The sequence below is a fragment of the Eptatretus burgeri genome, chromosome 2 (genome assembly GCF_056783735.1).
Source record: "Eptatretus burgeri isolate ZD-2024b chromosome 2, Ebu_testis_v1, whole genome shotgun sequence".
NCBI classification, from domain to species: domain Eukaryota; kingdom Metazoa; phylum Chordata; class Myxini; order Myxiniformes; family Myxinidae; genus Eptatretus; species Eptatretus burgeri.
The window spans coordinates 30,783,816-30,797,471 of NC_140962.1; the positions used below are offsets into that span (position 1 = coordinate 30,783,816).

Sequence of the window (13,656 nt, forward strand, 5' to 3'; positions counted from 1 at the left end):
GTTCTATGGGTTGGGGAGAGAGAGAGAAGCGAATTATCGGGGAGGGTAGAGACGGTGGAGGTGCTGCCAGTGGCTCGACCACGGCAATCACAGCAGGCCTTCCCAGGTCCGTCTTCGTTTTTGTTGTCTTCTTTGCTGCGGAGGAACATCGTCTCACGCACTCCCTGATTAGACTTTTAATACAAGTGATGACAACGATCACAGCTATGAAGATCATGAGCCCAATGAACAACCAATGGATTATCCAGGCTCCCCAGCTGCCAAATATTCCCATCAACCAAGATCCCATTGACCATCCCTTGTTAAAATTATGATATTTTGTACCTTCGGCCTTTATTTTGTTGGCCAAATTGTCCATTTCTTCTGAATTATCTGGGATGTATGTGCAGCACTCTGCCCCTATGACCGAACAAGTCCCTCCCTTTTCTGCCAGCAGCATATCCAGGGCGATACGGTTTTGCATAACGGTTGTCCGTATAGCTACCAGCTCGGCACTTGTTTTGTGAAATCCTTCGCTAGTGGTGTTAGCCAGTTTCTCCAATGATGCTGCCAAATTAATAATTTCCCTTGCACTTTTGCCAGCTCCATAAAAAGGGAATGCAATCATAAAAAACCTCAACTTCTGAAATGGCTCTTTACGATCTGGCCTGTGGCATAAATGGCAATTGGTCAGTGATCCGAATCCGGGGTAGTACAAATCCCAAATAGCACGACCCTGTCCATCCCACCGGTAGCCATGAGTACGCCTTATATCCACACACAAAATATGTACCATTCAGGGGTGCCTGTGGTTCGACGAAGTTATTTTCTTCTATATTTACAGGTATGGTTGTCCCATTTATTCGTCCTTCAGTGGTGACCGCCTCATTACCATGTCTAGCATAATGTTGGCATGTTGATTCTCCTAAGTAGGGTCCGCTGCCCTGTCTTCCAACGAGGCAAATTAGTCCAACTTGTTTGTGCATGAGTTGAAAATGTGGAGGGTACTTTTCTAATCCTTCCCCCTTCTTCAATCCGTAAAACTTTGTTATTTTTATTGCTCTCGCCGGGCCCTGTATCGCGACTCTCCGTTCAATAGTTCTGTACTTAGGGTAATACCAATGCTCAAAGCTCGTACAATTGTATCCCCCCTCTTCCCAGTTACTCCTTATTTCCGCTATTCTTTCTTTCACTGATGCTGGTGTCTTCTCTACTTTAGTTAAAATTGGCCTATCTTGCCTACGGACTAAGTACCCACACATGTCCTCCCCCTGGAGTGGAACTGCATACAAGGGTAATCCATGTTTTGAGGAGTGTGGGAGGTGGGAGCATACCCAACATTCCCTTTTGTTCATTGTCCGAGCGTAATGTAGGGATAGTGCCAAGTAGGTGTTCAGTGGATGGTCGGTCAATTCTTTATGTAGGGTTATTCCTCGTCTCTTTCTTTTACCACCCCTTAAGTCTCCCTGATCTAATCCCTTACTCCCTTTTCCCATTATTGTAGTTCTCACATTATTAGTGATTCCTTCATAATCACGTTTACAGTCGGCATTGCGAATTACCCATATGCAAACTAGTGCACAAAGAATCGTGGTCGTGGTGAGATAGGTGTTGTTCATGTTGTCCCTGTCTCTGCTGGTATTGCAAGCTTACAATGTGTGGCGTGTATCCAGGCTGTCTTACCTTCGCACTTTACCGCAGTCGGAGTGGTCAGCAGTACCTGAAATGGTCCTTTCCACCGAGGTTCCAAGGCTGTTTTCCTTGTGAAGTGTTTTATCAGTTCGTAGTCTCCTGGCTGGAAGGCGTGGTACTGCTCGTCCACTGGTTCGGGTAGGGCCTCTTTTACCCTTGTGTGTATCGCCCTTGCGATCCTGCAGAGCTGTTTAAAAAATGTCAGCAAGTTCTCGTCCATCATTGTAATATTCAGCTTATCCATGTTTGTGGGGGCAGTCACGGGCAGCCGCATCGGCCTTCCCATTAGTATTTCATGAGGGGATAACCCTGTTTTCCGGTTTACTGTTGATCGCATGCTCATTAGTGCCAAGGGTAATGCATCTGGCCATTTCAACCCCGTTTCCGTTATTATTTTTGCCAATTTGTTCTTTAGATTCCGTTCTGCCGTTCTACAGCACCTGCTGAATGTGGGTGGTAAACACAATGAAATGCTTGTTTAATTCCCAGTGCTTTACATGCTGCCTGTGTCACTTCCCCCGTGAAGTGTCCCCCCGATCGTGGGACACCTTATAAGGGATGCCAAATCGGCAGAAAAAGTTTTTTAGCAGGTGCTTTACCACGGTAGCGGCATCAGCCTTTGCACATGCGTATGCCTCTACCCACTTGGTGAACATGTCTACCACTACCAAAACATTGCTGAACCCACATGATGGAGGCATTTTTATGAAATCCATTTGTAGGTGCACGAACGGTCCCCAAGGGGCTGGGTGGGCTCCCAGCACTCTTGTTTTTCCCTCTTTCTGTTGGTTATGCTGTTGACATACCTGGCAGCTTTTACAAACCCCTTCTGCTATTTTCCCAATTCCTGGTGCATACCAGGATTCTTGTAACTGTCTCACAGTCCCCCTCTTGCATACACGTTCATTCAGATGGGCCATGCGTGCAAGCCATGGTAGGATCTCAGTAGGCGCTATGACCTTCCCTTTGTTTGACCATAGTCCGTCTTCATCCACTGTTCCTCCTGCAACTTGCCATTTGTTACGATCATTTAGCGATGCTGCAGTTTGAATTGCAATAATATCTGGCAAGCTATACTGATGCAGCTTAATTTGTTCCATTGCTAGTCGCGCTGGCATTACCGATGGGATAGGCAGGCCAGCCGCCTCCTTTGCAGCTTTATCCGCCTTGTCATTTCCTTTGTCTATATCCGTAGTCAGTTTCTGGTGTGCGCGGCATTTAATAACCGCAACTTCCGCTGGCGCCGAAATACTTTTTAACAGCTCAGAAACTAACTCACCATTTTTTATGGGTGTTCCAGCAGAGGTGAGAAACCCTCGCATTTTCCATATCGCACCTTTGTCATGTACTACACCAAAAGCATAATTAGAGTCAGTGTATATATTTACCGAGATATCGGCAGATAATTCACATGCCTTTATAAGGGCACACAACTCTGCCTGCTTTGCAGAAAAATGTGAAGGCAGGCGTATCGCTTCAATAACTTCACTGTCAGTGCACACGGCGTATCCTGCATGCCCCGAGCCCTCTTGGCCTCGATAGGCCAAACCATCGACAAACAAGGTGAGGTCCGGGTGTTCTAAGGGTTGATCCTTTAGATCCGGGCGCACGGTGGATACTTCTTGTATTGCCTCTGTGCAATCGTGAGGATCGCCGTCTTCTTCCGTTGGCAGCAAAGAAGCAGGATTAAGAACGTTGCATCTCTCAACCTGCAGGTTCGGCTGGTGTAGGAGAGTCGTCTCATACTGCATCAGGCGCGTGTTGGTTAAATGTTGTGTTTTCTTTTGGGTTAATAAAGCCGCAATGCAGTGAGGTACCTTTAGAGTAAGAGGGTGACCCATTACGATCTCTGCCGTGCGCTGAACTGCGTAGCTGGCTGCGGCCACTGCTTGCAAACAAAGGGGTAGGCCGCATTCGACTGGCTCCAGCCTTCGGCTGAAATATGCAATTGGTCGCTGGCGGTCGCCGTGGGATTGTGTCAGCACAGCCTGCGCAAATCCTTTAGTTTCGTGAGAATAAAGAAAAAATGGTTTATCATAGTCTGGTAGGCCCAAGGCTGGCGCCGTTGAGAGTGCTGTTTTTAGTTGGGTAAAACATTCCCCCATCTTCTCAGTCCACTCGATTATGTTGGGCTGGTTTTTGCCCACGACAACATACAGTTCCTTAGTCAGGATTGCATAATCGATGACCCACTGTCTACAGTAGGTTTCCATACCTAGGAATCGCATCATCGCTTTCTTTGTGCGAGGGCGGAGCACTTCCGCAATTGAAGTTATCCTCTCCTTGTCCAAGTTCCTCTTTCCGTGTGAAATGTGGTGCCCCAGATACTTAACCCTTTCCTGCACTAATTGCAGCTTCTCCTTATTTACCTTGTGGCCTTTTCTTGCCAATGCATGTAGCAGCTGCAGCGTATCTGTTTCACACGCTGCTTTGTTGGGGGAGCAAATTAGCAAGTCATCCACATATTGTAGCAGCACTGATTTACCCTCGAGGACAATATCTTCCAAATCTTTATGCAAAGCACGTGAAAACAATGTGGGACTATCAGCAAACCCTTGTGGCAACACCGTCCATGTATATTGACGGTCCTTGTATGTGAAGGCAAACAAAAACTGCGATTCCTTATCAATGGGCACGGAGAAAAATGCAGAACATAAATCAATGACAGTAAAATGGGTGGAGCTTGCAGGTATAGACGTTATCAACCCCTCTGCACTTGGTACCACGGGGTGGATACTTTGAATCACCTCATTTACTTCCCGTAAGTCCTGAACAAATCTCCACTTATTCTTCTGTGGCTTTTTCACTGGCAGTATAGGCATGTTACATGGGCTTGAAACTCCGACAATTATACCTTGTTCCCTCAAGGATTCAATTACTGGTGCTATCCCGGCCTCAGCCTCTTTCCGGAGAGGGTATTGACGCACATTCGGCCAAGGGATTCCAGATTTGAGTTTAACCACTGGGGGGCGTTGCCCCAATGATACGGCCCACATCATTGTCATGTCGGGTCCACAGTTCTTGTGGGACTTTTTCTATCAAACTTTCTTTTTTTCCCGTTTCATTTGCCATTTCCATCATCATCTCGCGCTTAGGTGGTAGATTAACCTCCTCCACCAATCCTCGTAACATCTGTTCCTGAAAATCACAAATCCACCCTTCATCATTCGCTAGCTTATGCACTTGCCAATGCAACACTGTTGTGCAGGTCACTACTGCCTCCTGCAGGCGATAAACCATAAAACCCAAGTCCTTCGGGTGATACCCCCTTGCCGTAGTTATTGTCACATGCGAGGTCGCTCCCGACGGGTATTTTATCAATTGCCTTTGGGTTTCCGTGAGCTTAACCTCCATTGCAACACCTTCCTTACCAATCATCAAACGGCAAATCAGTAAATCATTGTGTGTTTCCAGACGCAGAGCAATTTTCTCCGCAAATTCAACATCATTTCCATTCGCATCATAATAGATTGTACAATGTGGGGGATCATAGTAGGTGTGTGTCATTACTTGTGCATTGTCTAGCCACATTTGCATTTCCTTACTTTCGGCTAAGATTGCATTTAAACATATCAAAACATCACTAATCGGCTGTCTTGGCAGCCTCCACCAATAGGCAACTGGGTGCGGTGTCATCAAAATCATCATTGCTGAATGTGTTTTATCCCGGGGAATATCGACAAAAACCCTTTGTTTGTGCATGCTATTGTACATCCCAACTTGCACAACAAGTCTCTGCCGAATAGATTCACCGGTGTAGTGGTTGTGAGAAGGAAAGCGTGTTTTTCCTGCAAAGGTCCACATCTTACTGGTAATTGTGTCGTTGCACTTAATGTCTGTATCTTGCCCCCTAACCCTACTACTTGTACATTAGCATTGGATTTTTCAACCCCTGGCAGCTCTTTGGCTGCAATAGTAGAGTGAGTGGCTCCTGTGTCAACTAAAAAGGAAAGTTTCTTACCTGAGACATCCAGAATGTAGGTCGGCTCTTCTGTTGGTGTTAATGTCAGCATCGCTCCTTGCACCACGAGGCCACCCACGGTCTGTCAATATGACCTACCATCCTGCGGTTCGTTTGATCCTCCTTCCTGCTGGAACCCCGATCGTCTTCTTTGGGGGCAAACCCTTTTCCAATGTCCAGGTTGTCCGCACTGGAAACATACTTGCGGCGCTGTTGGTTGTACCTGCCCTTGGCCTGCTGCAGTTCTTGAGCGGGTCTGTGGTGGCGCTTGTGTCCAATTTTTGTTTCTTCCACTCCCTCTCTTGGGCCGTTCGTCCTGTGCTGCTGGTGGGGGTCTTTGCAGAACTCTCCTTAGCCGTCCACATTGTCTGGCCGCATCCTCTTCCGAGTCTGTGTCATCTTCCTCCAGTTCCCACTTTCTCCAATCCTTATTTCTTTTTTCTGCTGCTTTGTCGAACAACACCATCTGCAACACTTCGTCTTTAATTTTCGTCTTTGCGTTCTCCCTTTCTTCCGCTCGGTCCAAACATTGATCAGCCGCTATACAAATCTCACCTGCCTCTTTGCCCTGCCAACCTAACATTACATACTTTAATTGCTTCCTAATTTGAGGCCTGAGCCCTTCCATTACGAAGTTTGTCAGTGTTCGCTGCGGTATATCTCCCTCAACTTGAAAACCCCCATATTGTAAGAGTGCCTGCATTAATCTATCCATGAATTCAGATGCCTGTTCCCCTTGACGTTGCTTTGTTTCATAAATCTTATCCCAATCTAGTGCTGGCGGTCGCAACGCTGTTTCAATCTCACCATACAGGCGCCGTCGCTTATTTTGCCGATCTGCGTCGGTGCATTCTGCTGGTTCGTCCACTGTCCATTCAGCACCTTCCCGAGCTTTCTTCCACACATATGGAGACAATACGGCTTGACATAACACCCCAATGTCGTTATGCGTGCAGCGGTGTGCCTCAACCCACTGCGATATTAATTCCTTTATTGCTCCTGCATTTCTTCCCAGATCTAACACTCTTTCCTTCATTGATCTTAATTCGCTTTCTTTAAACGGCCGGTACACTGACTGAGCTGGCAGTAATCCTGGCACCTCCAGAGTTACCTCTTGAACTGGGAAAGCAGAGGCTGTGGCCATCAACCCCGTACCTTCCAGGTTCGGATACAAACTTGGTGTGTTATTAACATATGCAGATGGATTACTTGCATTACTTCCCTGAGCTTCCCGCCCTTGTACCACCATTTCAGAGGCAGTTACAGGGGCGGGAGTAATCTCAATCCCTTGTTGTGGCAATCCTTTAACCTGTGTTTCTAATTCCAACAGTTTCCGCTTTACCAAATTTCTAGCCACTTCACTTACTTGGAGGACCTCTTCCTCCCATAATTTGCAAGCTTCAAGGTCTGGCTCTAGTTCCAACTTATCACTTGTCCGTTGTTCTAATCGGCATGACAAGTTATCCATAATTTCTGCTCTTAAGGAACCCCATCTCGGGATTTGTTAGGTGTGCGTCCTGTTTTGTCCACTTATACCACAATGCCAATTGAGTACATGACTTAACTCCATATTTTTCATACATCATTCCCGCCACGGTATTCGTGGGCGGTGCATTTTTATCCGACTTTGGTTTCACAAACTTATTCCCCATTTCCCTTGGTCCTTCCTTGAGTATTTCTTGGGTCGGAACAGTGTTTCCCGCCTGGGGGTGATCTTGGGCTGGGTCGGGCGTCTTTCACCTTTCCACGGACCCTCACACTCCCTGGCACACCTCCCGCACCCTCAATCTCCCAACTGAATCTCCCGTTTGGACCCTGTCCCCGAGGTGTTCTTGGGTTGCCCCTTCCTGGGTTTCCCTCAACCTCGCAATGGACCCTTAACCTTCCCAGGGGTACCCCCTTTTGATGTGTAAAAAAGCTCCTTCTCCCCCTTGTTCTTTTAAGATAAGGACAGATCACAAAAAGCAGCGAACTTGTATGCCCTGGTGCGAGAAAAGAGGCAGTTCTTCTTACCTTATCTTTCAGCCGGCCGGCTTCTGTCCTCCTTTGGCTCACCAGGGCACTCTCGCTTTCCTCCTTGGTCCGTCTTATCCTGCCGACTACGCCAAATGTTGAGACCACGGTAGCGTGCTGATTGAGATCGAGCGCTGTCCACACGTATGGTCTTGGTAGAGAAGAGCTTTAATTCACACCAAACATGTATACCTGGATAGATATAGAGAGACACAGAATACCCACAGTAGTCCAGCTCAATCTAACTCTGCTAGCTTGGCACTCTGGCTTGCCTTATATACAATTTGTCCTGCTCCTTGTGGGACCATCTGGTTTCAAGATTGGCCTAGCTCCCATCACTGTTTTCTATTGAGACTTTGTTTCCCAAAATATCAATTTCTTCCAAGGGGTAAAAGCCTGATGCTGATTTCCTCCCTTTGGGCTCTAAAAGCCATCTGGTTTGGTCATTATCCGACCAGGGAGTCAGGAAGACGGCTTACTTTTTAAGAGCCTTTACCTTCCTTTCCTTATTCCACTCTTTGGAAAGTGGCAGCAGCTGTTGTGCTATGTCAAATGGCACTGATTTACGATCGAGCTTCCTTCGGCTCGAGGCTTGTTTATGACCAAGCTTCCTTGGCTCAAGGTTGATTTACGATCGGGCTTCTCTTGGCTCAAGGTTTTACAAGGGCAATAAAAAGCCAGTTGCTCAGCTGTGTCACAAAGAAAGAGACTACATGCTTTGGCTTTTTACACAGCCAAGAACTGCAGCTGTTAAGAGTACTCTATAATGAATGCTTTTGGCTCTTTCTTTTACTTTTGATTTTTTAAATGTAATTCTGCTAACAAATGGCTATTCTCAGCTTGGGAGATATACAGTCTCTCCACACACACACACAACACACCCAAGAAATGGTGGCAGAGGCCTTTAATAACGGGCTCCAGCTCGGAGGACAGGTGAGCTGAAACCCAGAACATATCTCGAACCTCTCCACCTCGTGTGGTATTCAAGTTGTTCGGACCCGGGCTCCCGCGAGAGCGAGCTGGATCCAATCGCCGAGCTGCGATCCTTCCCGAGCTCCCGCAAATCCTCCCACGCTTCTCAACACGTGCTGGTGAGACGAGGCGCCGATCCTTCCCGTCGAAGCCTCGCTTCCCCGAGGAACCACCTCCCACGCTTCTCAACACGTGCTGGTGAGACGAGGAGCCGAACCTTCCCGTCGATGCGTCGCTTCCCCGAGGAACGACCTCCCGCGCTTCTCAACACATGCTGGTGAGACGAGGCGCCAAACGTTCCTGTCGATGCGTCGCTTCCCCGAGGAAGCACCTCCACGAAGAGGTCTATGAGTCGCACCAAGCCCGGAACCAAAATGGAGAACAAAGATCTCCACGAACCAAGAAGAAGAAGCCACCACTCGCAGCTCGAGCCGAGCGACCGGCTTATCTTCCTTCCAAACAGGGCAGCTTGAAGCACAAAGCTCTCCCGAGCCAAGCAGAAGCCGAAACTCACGGAACCGTCAAAGCAAAGAGCCTCCAAAAAGCCTCCTCCCGAGCCAGGCCTCAGCCGAAGCTCACTGAGCCAGCTGAAGCAAAAAGCTTCCGAAGACCTCAACCCTAAACCAAGCCAAGCAGGACCCGACGGTCTGCTGATCGACTACTCTCAACTCCTTCTCCAACTCTGCCCCTCCAACTCTGCCCCTGAACAAAAGAAAAAGATTTACTCTTATCCTTCTCCGCCCCCCCCCACCTCCTCCACGCCCGGCGTGACTCGTGATCCATCCCCCCGCTCAACCACGGGTGGGAGGGAGTTGTTGACATCATGAGTCACGGGATGGCAGGGTTCTTCCTCTTTGCAGAAGAGGTGGAGGGATGTCTCCATTGTTCGTTCCCTAACTTTCAAATCGATCCGCAGCGCATCTAATCGATTTCTGAACATTTAAACAATGAAAGGTAAGCTATCTAGGGAACAAGCACTTATCGACATAGCTGACGAAAGGAACCTGTATGTTGTGTGCAATCGAATTCCCAAATTCGTAACAATATATACTAGCATATACCCGTGCTTCACACGGAGTTGAATGGGTGGCAAAAGGTGGATGAGGCATAATCGTTGATGTTATGGGAAGCTGGGGAGGGTGTCATTCAGGATGTGATGCACTATGGTTACCTGTCCTTAGTTTTCTAAAAACCTCCCTGTAGATGACATTTTGGGTGAGTGTCTTGTTGCTGAATAGTCCTTGTGAGGAATTATTGGCCACTTTGATAGATATATAGGAGTAACCTCTTGCACGTGAAAATGCAACATATAGTTGGCCATGGCAGAACACGGGCTGGGAGGTATATTCCGAGTTTCTCAAATGTTTGGCCCTGGCATTTGTTTATGGTCATCGAGTATGTGAGTCTGACTGGAAATTGCATCCTCTGCAGTGTGACTGGAAGGTTGGCGTCTGATGGGGAAAGTTTAACATGATATAGGCCGAGCCCTAGACTGAACAGGAGCAGTGGAGGGTGACCGAGAATCAGAATGCAAATTTCAATGAATGGCACTTCTTGGCGCACATCCGACGATCGAACACCGCTTGGACGCTTTAATTTGAAGATCACACACGCAAGACACAACACAGGTAAAGATGGCGGTTGATATTGACAATTAATGTAATGAGCGGCAGTTGTTTGGGTGCATCTGACAATCGAACACCTCTTTAATTTGAACAGTTAACACGCACGCATTCCAGGTACAGAATCTATTGTCGGACACCGCACTTTCGAAGAACAAAGAAAAGAAGAGAATCCGGGCAATGAAGGGATGACCTCATACCCGTTCCCTGGTTCCCCCTACCTTCAGATTATAGCCTTTGATGTTATCTGGACGTTGGCCTATTGCAACTTATTTTCGGGTGTTTTTAATATGTACGTTGGATTTCAGACACAAATTGAAAGTCTAAGAGGGCGTGTTCAGTCCGGGAAAGAGCCAATCGGGTACATCATGTTGGCAGAGCTCTGGCGCTCATTGTTCCCCTCCTTCCGCACTGATTTTTAAAACATGACAACCATTGCTGATGTTCTGAGCTATACTATTTGTTATCAGTTGTGTTTATGATCAGTGTTTGATGCAATGAGTACTCCCTTACTTGAGTTCATATTTTTTGGATAGACGGCAGCACTTAACGGACAGCAGTTCAACGATGGCGGCTGAACGGGAATAAATGCGGCTGTCGATGGGTTGAAAATCTTGTTGAATCCATGTTGTCATCCAATTCCAGCTTAGAAATTTAGTGCATCATCTTCGTCACATTAAGAAACCCCAGTATATGGGAAATGAGCACATTCCTGCCAGCGGTTTCAGAGGAGAAACGTCAAAATACGCTCAGACGTTAACAGAAATAATATTTTTTTTAAATAAATCTTTACTTTAAATACAATGTTTCTTGTTACATTTTTTGTGTCAAATTCACCTTCTGAGGAAGTTAGCATGTGCAGAAGAGGGTTTTATATTGCAGACGCTGTTTCCGAGGAGTGGCATTATGCCTCTCGGCGGTGACGGTCTGTCGACGACAGATGTAATTACGTCAGCGAATGGCTGATGATGTCATGACGGAATTACGCCTCTCAGCGGTGACTCACACGTCGCCATGCAAACGAATGTAAAAATTAGAAAATCACCCAAAATTCCCAAACCTGTCCGTCTGGCACGATCTCACATAGCCCATGCTGTTCATTAGACCACAGAGCACCCGCATGCCGAAGTTGGCGACAATCCGTCCGGCAGTTTTGGAGGAGATATGTCAAATTACACGCAGACGTAAACAGAAATAATATATATATATATATATATATTTGCATATATATATATATATATATATATATATATATATATGTATATATATATATATATATATATATATATATATATATATATATATATATATATATATATATATATATATATAGTTTAACAGCAAGTCTTGTGCATTTTTGCAAGTCTATTGCACCACCACTACCACAACCACCACCACCACCACACCACTACCACCACTACCTCCACCACACCACTCTCACCCACCACCAAATCACCACCGTCACCATCAACAGTCACCATTATCACCACCATCACCACCACAATAGGTGAAACTAACCGTGAAAAGACTGATCCACAAAGCAGTCCTCGTGCGCGTTTGACTCGGGCGCCGCCATTTTGAAACTCTCACAGACGTAACACGCGGGATTCAAAATTGCGGTGCCCGAGTCAAACGCGCCCGAGTCCAAATTGTCAACAAAAATCGTAGGGTCGCATATAAAAGCAATGGGTTGGTCGGAAACCGGAAACAAACTCCTTTTTTTTTTGTTTGGCCCTATGTTTTCACCCCTCTTGTCTGTCTGTGTGCAGGATTTCTGAAAAAGTCGGACGGATCCGAAATAAATTTTGTGGGTGGGTTGGGTGTGTGACAAGGACGAACTGATTAGATTTTGGTGAAGATCCGGATCCGGATCTGACTACTAGATTTTTTTGAATGATTCCTCACAATTGAGAGATAGGGCTAAAGCAATATAAAACACGATATATCAAAAAGTTGGGAACGGATTCGGATGAAACTTGGTGGACAAGTTGGGTGTGTGACCACGATGACTTGATTAAATTTTGGTGAAGATCCAGATTTGGATCCGACGACTAGAATTTTTTAAGTGATTCTTCACCATTGATAGATAGGGCTCAAAAACGAGATATATATATATATATATATATATATATATATATATATATATATATATATATATATATATATATATATATATATATATATATATATATATATATATATATATATGTCACGATATCTCAAAAATGTATTGGGCCGGATCTGTTCTCGTGGATCAGGCATTATCAGCACAGGTATGCGCTCCACCGAGTGCCCTTCTAGTTAACCTCCGCCATTGAAGATGGACGGAGGTTACTGTTTTCACCCCTGTCTGTTTGTTACTTGACAAAAATCTACGATTTTATATATATATATATATATATATATATATATATATATATATATATATATATATATATATGTATATATATATATATATATATATATATATGTATATATGTATCGATGTATGTATATATGTGTATATATGTATGTATGTATGTATGTATATATATGTATATGTATGTATGTATATATATATATATATATATATATATATATATATATATATATATATATATATATGTATATATATTGTTGTGGTTACCAAATTCGCAAACCACCATTCAGGTCCCTTAGGTGAGGTATCTCGGTAAGTACATGTGTAGTTAGGTCCAAACCCGTTGTCTAGTGGGAATACATGTCATTTATGCGAGCTGCGACTCTTCAGGATAGCCGTTTTTCTTTCACTATCTTTATTTTGGACCAACCGCCATGATTACCACCACAACCACAACATCAACCACCAACCACAACGCCGCTTCACCACAACCGCCACGACCTTCACGTCACACCTCGCAACCGTAGCATCGCCACCGTTCTTGCCCCGCTGTGGGTACCGGTGTTGGACTCGTGCAGGGCGCACGTTGAACAGCGTGTACAAAATCACGGATTTTGTGCTTCAAAAACGGATCAAAAACGACACACGCCCACTTTTGCCGTCCAATCGGTGAGCGAGGGGCGATTTGGCCCCGCCTCCAGAACGATCGATATATGCAAATTTGTGGATCAAAGGCCTTCACGCCCACTTTTTCTCGGGCCAATGGGGAGCGAGGTGAAAGGTCGAAGGGAGGGGGTCAAAGGCGAAGCTACGGGGGGATAAAAGGACGGTGTTCGTCAGTCAGAGCAGTGTGGAAGTCTGGAGCCCGAAGCCTGCAGTAGCTGGAGAAGCTGAAGAGAGTCGAACGAGGAGAGCCCAAAGAAGAGTCCAGGGTGGAGAGTCCAGAGGCGGAGAGGCGGCAGCGGCGAAGGCAGACGAGGGGGTGCTCGCGACGGTGCCGGGAGCTGCACGCCCGAGGAAGGCCGGCAGCGCGACCTGGCCGAGGTGGAGACGCACAC

At 46.2% G+C, this 13,656-nt stretch overlaps 1 protein-coding gene across 4 annotated transcripts in view; it reads left to right on the plus strand.

Moving 5' to 3' along the window:
* The window catches only part of LOC147031726 (uncharacterized), a 38,175-nt gene that overhangs the window by 12,476 nt on the left and 12,043 nt on the right, over positions 1 to 13,656 (plus strand). The window contains exons 3-4 of one of the 4 annotated variants that reach the window (XR_015050832.1): positions 1,653 to 1,809; positions 10,049 to 10,245. The exons of 1 other annotated variant lie outside the window; for it this stretch is intronic. The gene's annotated coding sequence lies outside the window, so the exon portion shown is untranslated. The remainder of the gene's footprint in view (positions 1 to 1,652; positions 1,810 to 10,048; positions 10,246 to 13,656) is intronic. 2 more of the 4 variants (XR_015050836.1, XR_015050835.1) reach the window with 2 other exon arrangements.